Raw genomic sequence first — 12,694 nt, 5'->3', positions numbered from 1 at the left:
GGAGATTAGAAAAATGGAAGGTATTTTCATTGAAATAAAATCTTTAATGCGCTGAATAAGATATGTGCAGAAAGGATGTTTCTCCCGGACATGGAGTTCTTATCTCAGAATAAGGAGCCGACCGTTTCTGACTGAGGTGAGGGGTAATTCTTCAGTTAGAGAGTTGTAAATCTTTGGAATTCTCTATCCCAGATGGTTGTGGATGCTCAGAATCCAGTCAGATTTCTACAGCTATTTGGATACTAAGGGATATAGGGATAGTGCCGGAAGGTGTAGCCAAGGTAGACGATCAGCCGGAAGCACATTCAATGCTGGAACAGGCTTAAGGTTCCAAATAGCCAACTCCTGCTCCTATTTATTATGTTCATTCTGCTCTTATTTTAGTTTTCCTGTTCAGAGGAGATGCTTATATAATTGGTTGATTCACAACCCGATTTACATCACTTATGGTTTTCATTTAGAAACATAGAAAAATAGAAGCTGGTGTAGGTCATTCAGCCCTTTGAGCCTGCACTGCCATTCAATATGATCATGGCTGATCCTCTATCTCAATACATAGTCCCACTCTCTCCCCACACCCACTGATGCCTTTAGAGTCTAGAAATCTATTTCCTTCTTAAATATATTCAGTGACTTGGCCTCCATAGCCCCAAGCGGTAGAGGATTCCATAGGTTCACCACCCTCTGAGTGAAGAAGTTTCTCCTCAACTCAGTCCTAAATGGTCTACCCCATATCCTGAGATTGTGATCCCTTGTTCTAGACCCCGCCAGCCAGAGGAAACATCATCCCTGCATCCAGTCTGTCCAACCCTGTCAGAATTTTATACGTTTCAACGAGATTCCCTCTCATTCTTCTAAACTCCAGTGAATACAGGCCTAATCGGTCCAATCTCTCCTCATTTGACAATCCTGCCATCCCAGGAATCAGTTTGGTGAACCTTCGCTGCACTCCCTCTATGGAAAATATACCCTTTCCATCGCCCTCAAGGGAAATAAAAAATGATTCACTGTTGTCCATTTTATACAATTGCACAAGGTCAAAATGACCCCCTCTGTCTGTAATATGAAGCAGTTCAACAATTTGCACCAGGCCTTATCTCACTGAAGTCTTACCAGTCTGTGTCCTGCACCCAATTGGGGAGTAAATGAGAGGGCCTGTGGGAAAGCTGCAATATTCTGTTCGGATCACACTACTATTATGGTATGATTAGATATTGGGCAGTATGGGGCACAGTCCTGAATGGAAGACTTGGGGACCACTGATGGGAGTGACCAGCATTGCTGAAATCTAGAGAATATCTCAGGCAGTGGGAAATTTGCCAACACCTATGAGGGAATACTAAGCAAAGCAATGGAAGCAAGACATATGTCGGCTGTTCACCAGTTCTCTGAATCTTCCCTGGAGGTGATGCTGGAGACAATGAAGACCCGAAGAAACATATTGTTTCCCATGAATGGGTGAAAGAGGCCAGCCGCCCAAACTAAACAGACTTGACTGGAAGTTTCATTGCGGCCGAAGAGGGGCTGGATATCCACAGGGTGGCACAGTCCATGGGCATAGGTGATGGCGAGTCTCCCACAGACCTGGTGGCAGCATTAGATATCACACTGCTACCTGGCACATAACATTTACTCATGTTGAATTGCTTTGGAGGTGACAGTGACATAGTGGTAATATCAGTGGACTAGTAATCCTCAGGCTAATGCTCTGGGGGAATATAGGTTCAAATCCCACCATGGCAGCTGGTGGAATTTGAATTCAATTAATGAATTTGGAATTGAAAAGCTAGTCTCAGTAATAGTGATCATGAATTGACAAAAGGAGTAGATGTAAGGAAATGTTTTTTTCACCTAGAGAGTGGTTGGAGTCTGGAACAAACTACTTGAAAGGGTGGTGGAGGCAGGTTCAATCAAGGTACTCAAAAGGGAGTTGGATTGCAACCAGAGGAGAGAGAATGTGCAAGGTTACAGGGATAAGGCAGGGGACAGAGACTAGGTGGAATGATCTTTCAGAGAGCCAGTGCAGACTCAATGGGCTGAATGGCTTCTTTCTGCACTGTATAGATACTGTGATGAAACGGTTGTTGAAAGCTGTAAAAACCCATCTGGTTCACTCATGTCCTTTAGGGTAGGAAATCTGCTGTCTTTAACTACATGTGACTCCAGATCCACAGTAATGTGGTTGACTCTTAACTGCCCTCTGAAATGGCGTAGCCTGCCCCTCAGTTCAACATAGGAGCAGGAGTAGGCCATTCACCCCCTCGAGCTTGCTCCACTATTTAACTAGATCATGACTGACCTTCTACCTTAATGCCACCTCCCCATTTTATTTTGGAAATCTTCTTCCTTTTACAACATTTCTTTTATACTCGCGAGGTCAATCCCCAACCTCTTTTCCGTCACACTCTGTGTTAAATGGACATTGTCCCAGAGCGAATGGTTAGCTAGATAGCATTCTATAGGCATATTTTTCCCCAGTTGCCCCTTATATAGGAGTTCCTTTAAAACACTCGATAAATACATAGCCGTATTGGTCGCTTCTACCAGCGCGTGTCTCCACAGTCAAGGTGCTTTTAACTAGTCTCTTTATTTTTTTTGATTCCCAAGCTAATGGACAACATTTATTGTTTCCTTGCACTAAAAATATAATGAATCCTGCTGTATTCAAACAACCATTGGCAAGGCGTGAGGTGTCTCCAAGACTAATTTCATTCCTTCTGGGTCACCCAGGTCTGGAAGTCTGATCATACATTCTTCTAAGCTTAAGTTATTCAATGTCTTATTTGATTTTAGCATTTCCCCAACAGTAGCACATTTTTGCATGATGCTCAATTCTAACACATCATAGCATGAATTCCGGTCTAGCTTGTGTGCATAACCCGCTTAATTGCCCAATTAAGCTTAATTGATCTGCTTCTTCCTTGGTTGTGGAGTCTTCCTTTTGTGAGGACCTGACCTAATTTATCGGGATCCTATTAACATTTTCAAGCTAAGACTGTTGAGTCAGGGTTATTCCCAATTTAATCTGCCTAATGTCCAACCCTATATACTTAAAAGCTCCAGAAGCCAGACTTCCAATTTTCAATTCCTTTATCATTTTATCTATCACAAATTTCTCAAATGTCACAGATCCCACCTCCCCCCACTGCACAGGAAATCATCTATTTGCATTAAGAAAACGCCTGCTAGTTTTTCTTCATTGTACCCATGAAACATTTCTGGACCTGCTTTTAGCTGAAGACAACCAGCTTTTAGTAGGATGGACCGAACTGAAAACTACCTTACCCTGGATGCATTGTTTAGCCCGTAAACAGACTTGTTTATCCTCCATAATTTCCCCTGTATATCCCCAGCTTCTTTTGGGGACTTTAAGAATATTTTTCTTTGAAATTGTTCCCCTTGCAAAGATGCTGCTATGACATCAGTGGATTTACATTCCCATGTGTAAGTCGTTAAAAGTGCTAGGAGAATCCTCAAGCTTGCTTTTCCCGCTGTTGGGGAGTCTACTCGAACTGACGGCCTGATTCTATACCTCAAAGCTCTCCTGATTTTTTCTGGAACCTCCGCCTTAATAAATGCTCTCCTCCCTGCATGCATGGCATTCAAATGTTCTGCAAAAATTTAACTAATGGTTGTCCCATCTAAAGCCGGGGGATGGTCCAACATTATTGAAAATATCTTCGGATTCCTGCCACAAACTAATTGATAGAGGCTGCAGCCCCCAACCATCTGAAGCGTTTTTTTTGCATGTACTGCCCACGCAAGAGTAGTTGTCAATTTATGATTTGGTTGGTCAACTAAAATTTTTCAGAGCATTTCGTCAATCATCGTGTTATTTCTCTCACATATCCCATCGCTAAAAGGAATTCCTGCTGCTGTGTGCATTGCTACAATGTTCAAATTTTCACACATACTCCTGAATTCATCATTGGCAAATTCTCCTCCGTCGTCCATTAAGAATTTAGCTGGTGTTCCCAGCCCCATTCCTATCCATCTTTCCATTATTTTATCGATAATTACTTTTTTGTCTTTGCTATAAATTACCATTGACAAATTGAATCTAGTTGCTGCATCTACAAAATGGAGAAGAAAAATATTGCTTTCTTTATTCCATAATTTGAGATCCATTGCTATGGTTTAATTAAAGTCTCTTGCCAATGGAATACTTATTAGTGGTTGCGATGGCGTTCTCCTGTACTTTTTACAAATATCACATTTTTCATTAATGTCCTCGGCAAGTCTAGTGTATTCCTCACCCAGAACCCCTTCATCCTTTAACAGAATCTTCAACCTATGGCCAGAGGGATGTGCAAATTGTCGATGTAGTTTGGTCATAATTTGCTCCTTCTCCTTTAAATCCTTATCTCCAGCTGTCATTGGCACCTCTTTAACATTCTGTCTAGAGATGATTGGCCTCAAAGGAATACAATAATGTTCCAACTGTGTAAATTGCAAATCTACAGATCTCCCAAAGACAATCGTTTTATCATGCTCCATGTCCAGCATTATTTGGGCCTTACTCATTGAAGGATTACTTAACAGTAAGGGTATTTCACTCGATACCACATCAGTACTGATAAAGTGATGCACCCCTGCTATTTTACATGGAATTACTACTCTTTATCAACATATTACCATTACCGAACCTGAATCAAGTAGAACTGTCATATTCTTTGACTTTACTTCAGTCTTCCTTACTTAAAGAATCCATATAACATTTTAACCAGTCTACTCCACATACCATGGACATACCCACTATCTAGGACTGCGCAATTGAATGAATCTGCCACTAGGATACTCATTACCAGGCTGAAGCTTCTGGTGACCAGTACAATTCGTTCTGATTGGTCAGTATCATCCTTCTTGCCTTCTGTACTTTCCATGTCATGCATTGTCTCAAAAACCCTGTTTTTCATTTTTGGGCAATTCAACACTTAATGATACTTAGAGTCGCATTTGAAGCACCTGTTAACCATTCCTAGGTTATTCCTGGGGTTCATCCTCCTTCCATAATTACCCAACTCCCACCGCCTGTGGGAGCTCCCAAAAGGGTCTCTGCCCTCATACTCTCTGTCAGTAATTCTTCTTTCGCACAGATGTTTGGGCCCTATATTTGAATGGTCTCGGAACGCTGCTGGCATTGTTTCCTCTATCTTTGGTGTCACTGCTGAAGAGCCCATTTGCATCATAAACGCAGCCGGAAATGAATGCTTTCCCAGAATTTTTTTAAGGCTTCAGACATTTGATCCAAAAGTGTATTTCCCTCCCTGAATTTAACACCAGTTAAAACCAAGAGCCTGACCCTAACCCTAACCCAAGAGCCTAACCGTGTTTGATATCCCAGCACAGTCCAATAATTTAAAGGCAAGTACTGATTTAGGAATTTCCAAGTGGAATCACTGCAATCTCGTATATCGTCATTTAAACTCCATTGTGTATTCTCCTATGGAAGAATCATCCATTTTTAAAAATTTATCAGAGTCCATCCAAGTCTTATAGGCATTCAGTAAGACATCTTTCATCTAAATTTTATCCATGAATCTCATGAGAATGGCCAAGATTTCTTCATTGTCCAGTTCCTGAGCATCTTGTTCCAGGAACACTGCAACTGACCTTACTCCTGGAAGGAAGCGAAAGTGTCAGAGCTTTCTTGCTTTCTTTTCAGAGACTTAACCTGTGTCCATACATCAACTTTATCTTTGCATCGATCATAAGGTTCCATTTCACAAAACAGTCGTGGAAAATCATATCCTGCCTCCCTATACCTGGTTTCAGTCATCTTTCATCAGAGTCTCCAATTACAGTCTTCTCGCAAAAGAAGATTCCAATTCTGTCTCAAAATAAATCTGTTTCCAAACTTCACTTTCAGGCAACTGTGCTCTGCTACCAAATGTCAGTGGAGTTCCAAAGCCAGGCTATGAAGAAGACACTTAGACTAGGCAGCTTTGGTGGAGGCTTTTATTTTGCAAAAACATACTTTATTTATAAAATACCTGAAAGATCATTACAAAACATTTCAAAATGGCCACCACAGAAAGTGCAATAATATTCACGTTTTCTATATAGATCATGTTGCACTCTGTGGTGCTTCAATATAATTGTGAACGTTCATTGCATACATTCAATGTAAGTCATACAGCCCGAGGGGTTCTTATATAATTCCCAGCCCCTCAGTGATGCTTTGATGGAGACTGTTTATTGCTCACCACAGAGCTTACTTCCCCACTTTAACACACCCACTCCCAGTGCTGGCTGGCTCTTCTTTATATACACCTGAGTATAATTAACTAATCAATACCCAACACCTGTCCACCTTATTACCTTCAACTACAGGGTATTTAACAACCATCAACAGAACCTATTGGATACTAACACCATGGAAAGAGTGGTCACCTGCATAGTAAGACATGGCAGGTAACTGAGTGCATACTGGCCCTGACCAATAGCCAGCACACTCAGTCTGCCACTTGGTGGAGAAAAGCCTCACCTTGGACATTCATTGAAATGCAGCAAAATGCTCTCCTGTTCTTGGCTATCAGAGAAGTGCAGGTGGGCCATGAGAAGGAAGATAAAGAAATTACGAATGTAAATGGGGATCTTCTCAAGGTGCTCGAATTCTCAGCCCTTGCCTCACCTCCCCAAAACAGAGCCCACATGCTGCCCGCTGTCCTGTAGCTGAGTCTGCCTCTGCACAGGTACAGATGGGACCATCTTTGGCAGGTCTTTCACAAGCTCCAAAATCCAGAGGATGTCTGCCACAGGCATCTCAGCTGTCAGAGCAGGGGAACAAGCAGCCTGTCTCTAGCTCTGTTGCAGTCAGAAGGATAGCACAAAGTAGGAGAAATAGAAACCAGTAAAGAAAGACACCATTGTTGCAAAAGGGAATTAATTTGAGTGTTTATAGCATTGTCACATTGCTCTGTATGTGGAATTGTAAATGAATCAAGTACTTTATTTGAACTCTCCATTGTGCTGCCATCTCCATTGTTGCATCCCAAATGCCACATGGGCATAGACTTCAGGAGAACGGAATGACTCCCCACTGTGCTCTCACCTTGTTGACCTTGGTGCTCAAGAAACAGCTCAAGGCACCCATGTTAATGCCAGAATTCTGGGTTAAAGATGCAATTAACTGGATATTTAAATGACTGATCTGACATTTCCAATGGGGTTTCCCAACGTGCCCTTTTGGGGTTTCCAGCATGTTGACAGTTTTTGGGATTTAACTCCAATGCTCAACAGCCCGCTCCCATTCGCCACCCCCCCCCCCAACCATGTCCCTCCCTTGGCGGTTAAAATTCTGTCCTGTGCCTTCCTCAGAGCTTACTGTCCCACCTAGCTTTGCATTGTCAGCAAACTTGGATACATTGTACTCAGTCCACGTATCAATGTCATTAATATAGATTTTTAATAGCTGAGGCCCCAACACTGATCCTTGCGACTCCACTGGTTACAGCCTGCCAGCCTGAAAATTACCCATTTATTCCCACTTTTTTCTGTCCTTTAACCAATCCTCTGTCCGTGTTAATGTAACAACCCCAATCTCATGAGCCTTTATCTTGTGTAACAAGGTGCTGTTGAAGGAGCTCACACTGCTGCCATGGAACACTGATGGTGGAGGGAGTGAATGTTGAAGGTGGTGATGGAGTGCTGATAAAGCGGGCTGTTTTACCCTGGATGGTGTTGAGCTTCTTGAGTGTTGTTGGAGGTACACTTATCCAGGTAAGTGAGGAGTATTCCACCACACGCCTGACTTGTGTTTTGTAGATGGTGGACAGGCTTTGGGGAGTCAGGAGGTGAGTTACTTGCAGAATACCCAGCTCGTGTTGCCACTGTATTTGTATGGCTGGTCCCAGTTAAGTTTCTGGTCAACCCCAAAGATGTTGATGGTAATGCTATTGAATGTCAAAGGGAGACATTTAAACACTCTGTTGGAGTAGTCATTGCCTGGCACTTGATTGGGATGAATGTTACTTACCTGTTATCAGCCTAAGTTTGATGGTTGTCCAGGTCCCGCAGCATTAAAGGATGGGCTACTTCAGTATCCGAGGAGTTGCTGCTCCTTCACTGGAGGGAGCAATACATGTGTGTCAAAAGATGGCACATATTGGAGGTTCAATGCTTGATCCTTTTTTAGTCTGATTTCCTGGTGTGTGGATGAGTTTTTTTGTTCTCTAAAGGGATGTCTCTCTGTCTTCCTCCAGGCTGTGTGGGATTTTCATGGTGTATTCAGGAGGTCTCATCTTTAGCCAGAGCATGGTGAACCCGATCTACATAACTGACCACCAGACCCTACCAGCACCAGGACTGATGTAACTGACCACTAGTTACTCCAGGCCATTTCAGGACTGGGACTTGAACCTTCAACCTTCTGACTCAAGGGGTAGAGTACAACCAACTGAACCACAGCATCACACTCCACTGTTTGTGTGTTACGATAGTGTTGTTATGGCACAGCTGATGGTAAATGCTGAGTTGTTCAAATCCCAAAGGTAAACTTGAAACAACTGCCACAACTTGTTTTGCAGTTTGTATAAATTTTGAGATGGGTGCCTTGAATTCAGTAGTAATAAGACCACCAAGTCTTATAGGTTTTACAAAACTATATTAAACATTTATTAATAAGAGAAAAGATTTTTAATACACACATAGATCTACAAATTACTACTATGATAACTTCTAAATCCCGTCATAAATCTAACCCCCAATTACACTTTCATTTAGGTAACAGTAAGACACACAGATTTTAAAAGACCCAGGCAAAGAAACATGATACCCTGAACAAGTCGAATTCAAAGCGAGTTTTCTTAACTTAAGTCCTTTGAAGGCAGCAGCTTGAGGCATAGATGCTGAAGGCTTTTCACACTTATAAGATCTTAAAATGCCCTCCCCTTACAGTCTTCTCTCCTTTATACGTATTTTCCCCTTTGAATGTAAATTCCCATTGTTTCACTACAGCTTTGGACTTTATCTTTCTGATAATAAAAATCTGTCATAGCACTAAATTCTACCAGTAATCTTTGGGAAAAATAAACATACTTTTTCTAAACTTCATCTGGCTAGATGACACATTTCACTCCCTCTTTTGAAATCAATCTAGTCTGCTTTATTTATGTTCCCTTGACACCTATGTTTCTAAACTTAACCATGTTTACCTAAGTAACATTTCAACCTAACTTCTCTTCTTACATCAAAGCACCCAGACTGGCTGCCTCTAATTCAATTAAGCCTCACACACACACACAGACACATCCCACTATTACTCTATTTTACAATAAATTCCAATAACATTATGGAAATTATTATATCTTCCTGACAGTATAAAGTGTGATGATGTTGGTGAAAGCTTTCAAATGACTGCTCTTTATGGTGAGATTTTTAACACAACAGTTTCTGCTTTAATCTTGTGGCCATTCTGACAGCAATAAAATAGTGCAGTTGAGAATGGGCCCAGCTCTCATTGAAACACCAAGCACATGAATGCCCTGTCCCTCCCTGAGTCCATTGCTAACTCTTGCTCTCTCTCATAGACCCAGGTGCAGTAACACTGCCCTGTCTGTCACCTGTCTGTCGTTGAGCTATCGTTCAAATGCAGCTTGTTGCAGTTTTGGTCATTGCCTCAGGTCCGAATGTAAAACAGGTTCTTCAGGAAGAACTTCCCTCTAGAACAAGTGGGGCGTCTGATGTCCAACTCATCCTGTTAACACCCAGTGCCTTGAGCTGTAATGTTCAGTATAACTTCCCTGTTTCCTCTCTCCCAGTCACAAGTGGCCAGTGTCCATCCTTGGCACAGCATCAGCACCCCACTAGCTCCTGAACAGCAGATGCTGCTACTTTTCACTTGCTGTTGCCCCAAGATTGGTATTGGAGGGACAGGAAGGCTGGCTATCCAGGGCAAATCCTTTGCTTAAATCTCAGGATGGTCTTTACTGACCTGGTTGCTGTCCATTTCTCCCACAGCTGGGGAGGGAGGGCACTGCTGAAATGATTGACAGAGGAAAGAAGCTCTGATTCACGGCTGTTGGTTTAATGGCAGAATCAGGCAGCTTGCCAGCCACTAATTCCAGGTTGCAGATGGTGGGTTCGGGTTGGCAGCTGTAACCCACTCTCTCCTGTTTCAGTGAAGCCTGTCCTCTGAAACACTCAGCCAGCCTGTATCTGTACCACTGTGTGGCTCTGTGTTTGATAACGAAAATCACTGCTACTGTCTAATGGTTCTCAACTTTTTGTAAAATTTACACTTTTCACTAGATCCACTTTCCTTAAAAATATACTGTACTGAGAGAATACCTGCTTATACTGCAGTGATAACTGCCTTAACTGGGCTGTGAATCAGCGCACACACAAGGCTCAATCGTTGGTCTGCACTGAGTTAAGCAGTCGCAGCCATGGATCAGACACACTCAAGTATCCAGTTCCTCCATAGCCATTCCCTTTCTCTGTATCCTCCTCTAGCCCAACACCCCTCCCCACCTTGATATTTTTACACTTCCCCAATTTGACCATCACAGATTTCTTCACCTCTTCATTGGTGGGTATGCCTTCAGTCTAGACCCCAAGCTCTGGAATTCCCACCCTGAAGCTTTCTGCCTCTCTTCCTTTAAGATACTCTTTCAAGTATTCTTTGACCAATCTGGCATTTCTCAGTTTGTAGGAATAAATGTTCTTGTTGCCCCTTCCAGCATTCGTCGCTTTGTGTTTTGAGTAGGAGTTTCTGCATCATTCCTGGCTCAGTGATAGTCTGAATCAGAAAATCTCAGGTTCGAGTCCCACTCCAGTGACCTGGGCACGTATTCGAGCCTGACACTCCAGTGCAGTACTGAAGGAGTGTTGCACTGTTAGAGGTGCTCTTTTAAGGATGAGACATTAAACGGAGTCCAGATCATTTCACTTAGGTGGCCGTAGAGACCATGGCACCATTTTTAAGAGTAGGAGTGTTATCCCCAGTGCCCTGGCCAATACTGACCCCTCAATCAATATCACAAAAACAGATTATCTAGTCATTATCACATTGCTAATAGTAGGAGTTTCATGTGTGTAAATTAGCTGCTGCATTTCTTACATTACAACAGCAACTACATTTCACAAGTATTTAATTGGCTGTAAAATGCTTCGGGGTGTCCCTGGCTGCAAAAGGTGTTATATAAATGCAAGTCATTATTTTTCTATAGCACTATTCAGAGAAGACTAGGGGACCTCCGGTGCCCTGGCTAACTTTAATCCCTTAACAATCATTATTAAAACAGACTTTTCAGTCATTATTACATTACTGTATGTAAGGACCTTGCTGTGTGCAAATGGGCTGCCTCATTTCAGGTGTTAGTGACTACACTTCAACAGTAATTGGCGGGACCTCCCAAAGTGCTTTAAGCAATTAGCTATTGTTTCTAAACTGACCTGTTCCCTGCACAATCACTACTCTTGACCAGCAAGCACAGCATGTAGAAATCCAAGCAATGTATTGCACTGTCAAAGGTTTTGATAGCAGTTTATGTCTGTGTTTAAGAGTAAAAGATGATCATAATGAGGAATGGAACAATCTCTCCTTTGAGAACACAGCTGTCAGCTCCCTGGCGATTGTGAGCCATTTTGTACTGGGTGATGGTATCAGTTAGGAACCAGAGTGAACCAGACAGTCTATAATCCTGGAGCCCAGGTGCCAGAGGTGAAAGGGCAAAGTTTGAATTCTCAATAAAAACTTTGCATTGAGTTTTATAATCTGTAGCACCAGAGGGAACACTAAGTGTGAGGAGTCAGTCTGCCACAACCCAGCCCGTGGCTGATGTCTCTTTTCAGGTTCCAGGTTGGGGAGGTGAGCTAGGGGGATTGGGTGGAGTGACTCAGCCAGGTTATTCTTATATAAACTCCTTGAGAGAGAAAATGATGAACTGACTTTAAAAGGTTTGAGTATCTCTGTTGAAGCTGGCTATTTTTCAGTTGTACGGAGATCTCACACACCATCTGTTGCTTCATAAAGGAGGGCGGGGCGGGCGGGGGGTGATATAGACACCAGGGGGCAGTGAATGAGCTAAGTTGAAAGTAGAGGTGGAGGACCCATATTCCTCCTGCCCCCCCCACCCCCCTCCAGCAGGTCCATTCCCAATTTAACCTATTACTGGAGGGTTCATTCAACACACAACCTCACACCTTTGTCATCCACACCCACACAATCCTACCATTGGTCAACAGAGATGACCAGTCTCAGGGTTAAGTCTCCCTCCAAACCCAACAGAAATCAAACAGAATCTCCATTCTCCATTGCCCATTTGGAGGACTTTGTCATTCAACCTCTCTCGAATATTTTTAAGAATAAACAGGAGTGTTCAGAGACTGAATAAACACAGAGTTTTGTTTAACGTCCCTATTGTATTGGAGATTAATCTTCAATTCTTTTGGAATTCTCTGCCTCAGAAGGTGGTGGAGGCAGGGTCACGGAATATCTTTAAAGGTGGATGTAGATACATTCTTGTTAGGCAAGGGAATCAAAGGTTATCGGGGGTAGATGGGAATGTGGAATTAGAAATACAATTAGATCAGCCATAAACTTAGTGAATGGTGGAGCAAGCTCAAGGGGCCAAATGGCCTACTTCTGTTCCTATTTTATATGTTTGTATGTTCGTAATTCCTGGCAAGTCCAGGACTATCCTGGAATGGTGGCAACGCTTCCCGATCCATTCACACAGACAGAATGGAA

This window comes from Cetorhinus maximus, unplaced genomic scaffold (genome assembly GCF_964194155.1).
Source record: "Cetorhinus maximus unplaced genomic scaffold, sCetMax3.hap1.1 HAP1_SCAFFOLD_325, whole genome shotgun sequence".
Lineage (NCBI taxonomy): Eukaryota > Metazoa > Chordata > Chondrichthyes > Lamniformes > Cetorhinidae > Cetorhinus > Cetorhinus maximus.
The sequence above is the reverse complement of the archived record's forward strand: the minus strand, read 5'-3'. Positions refer to the sequence as shown.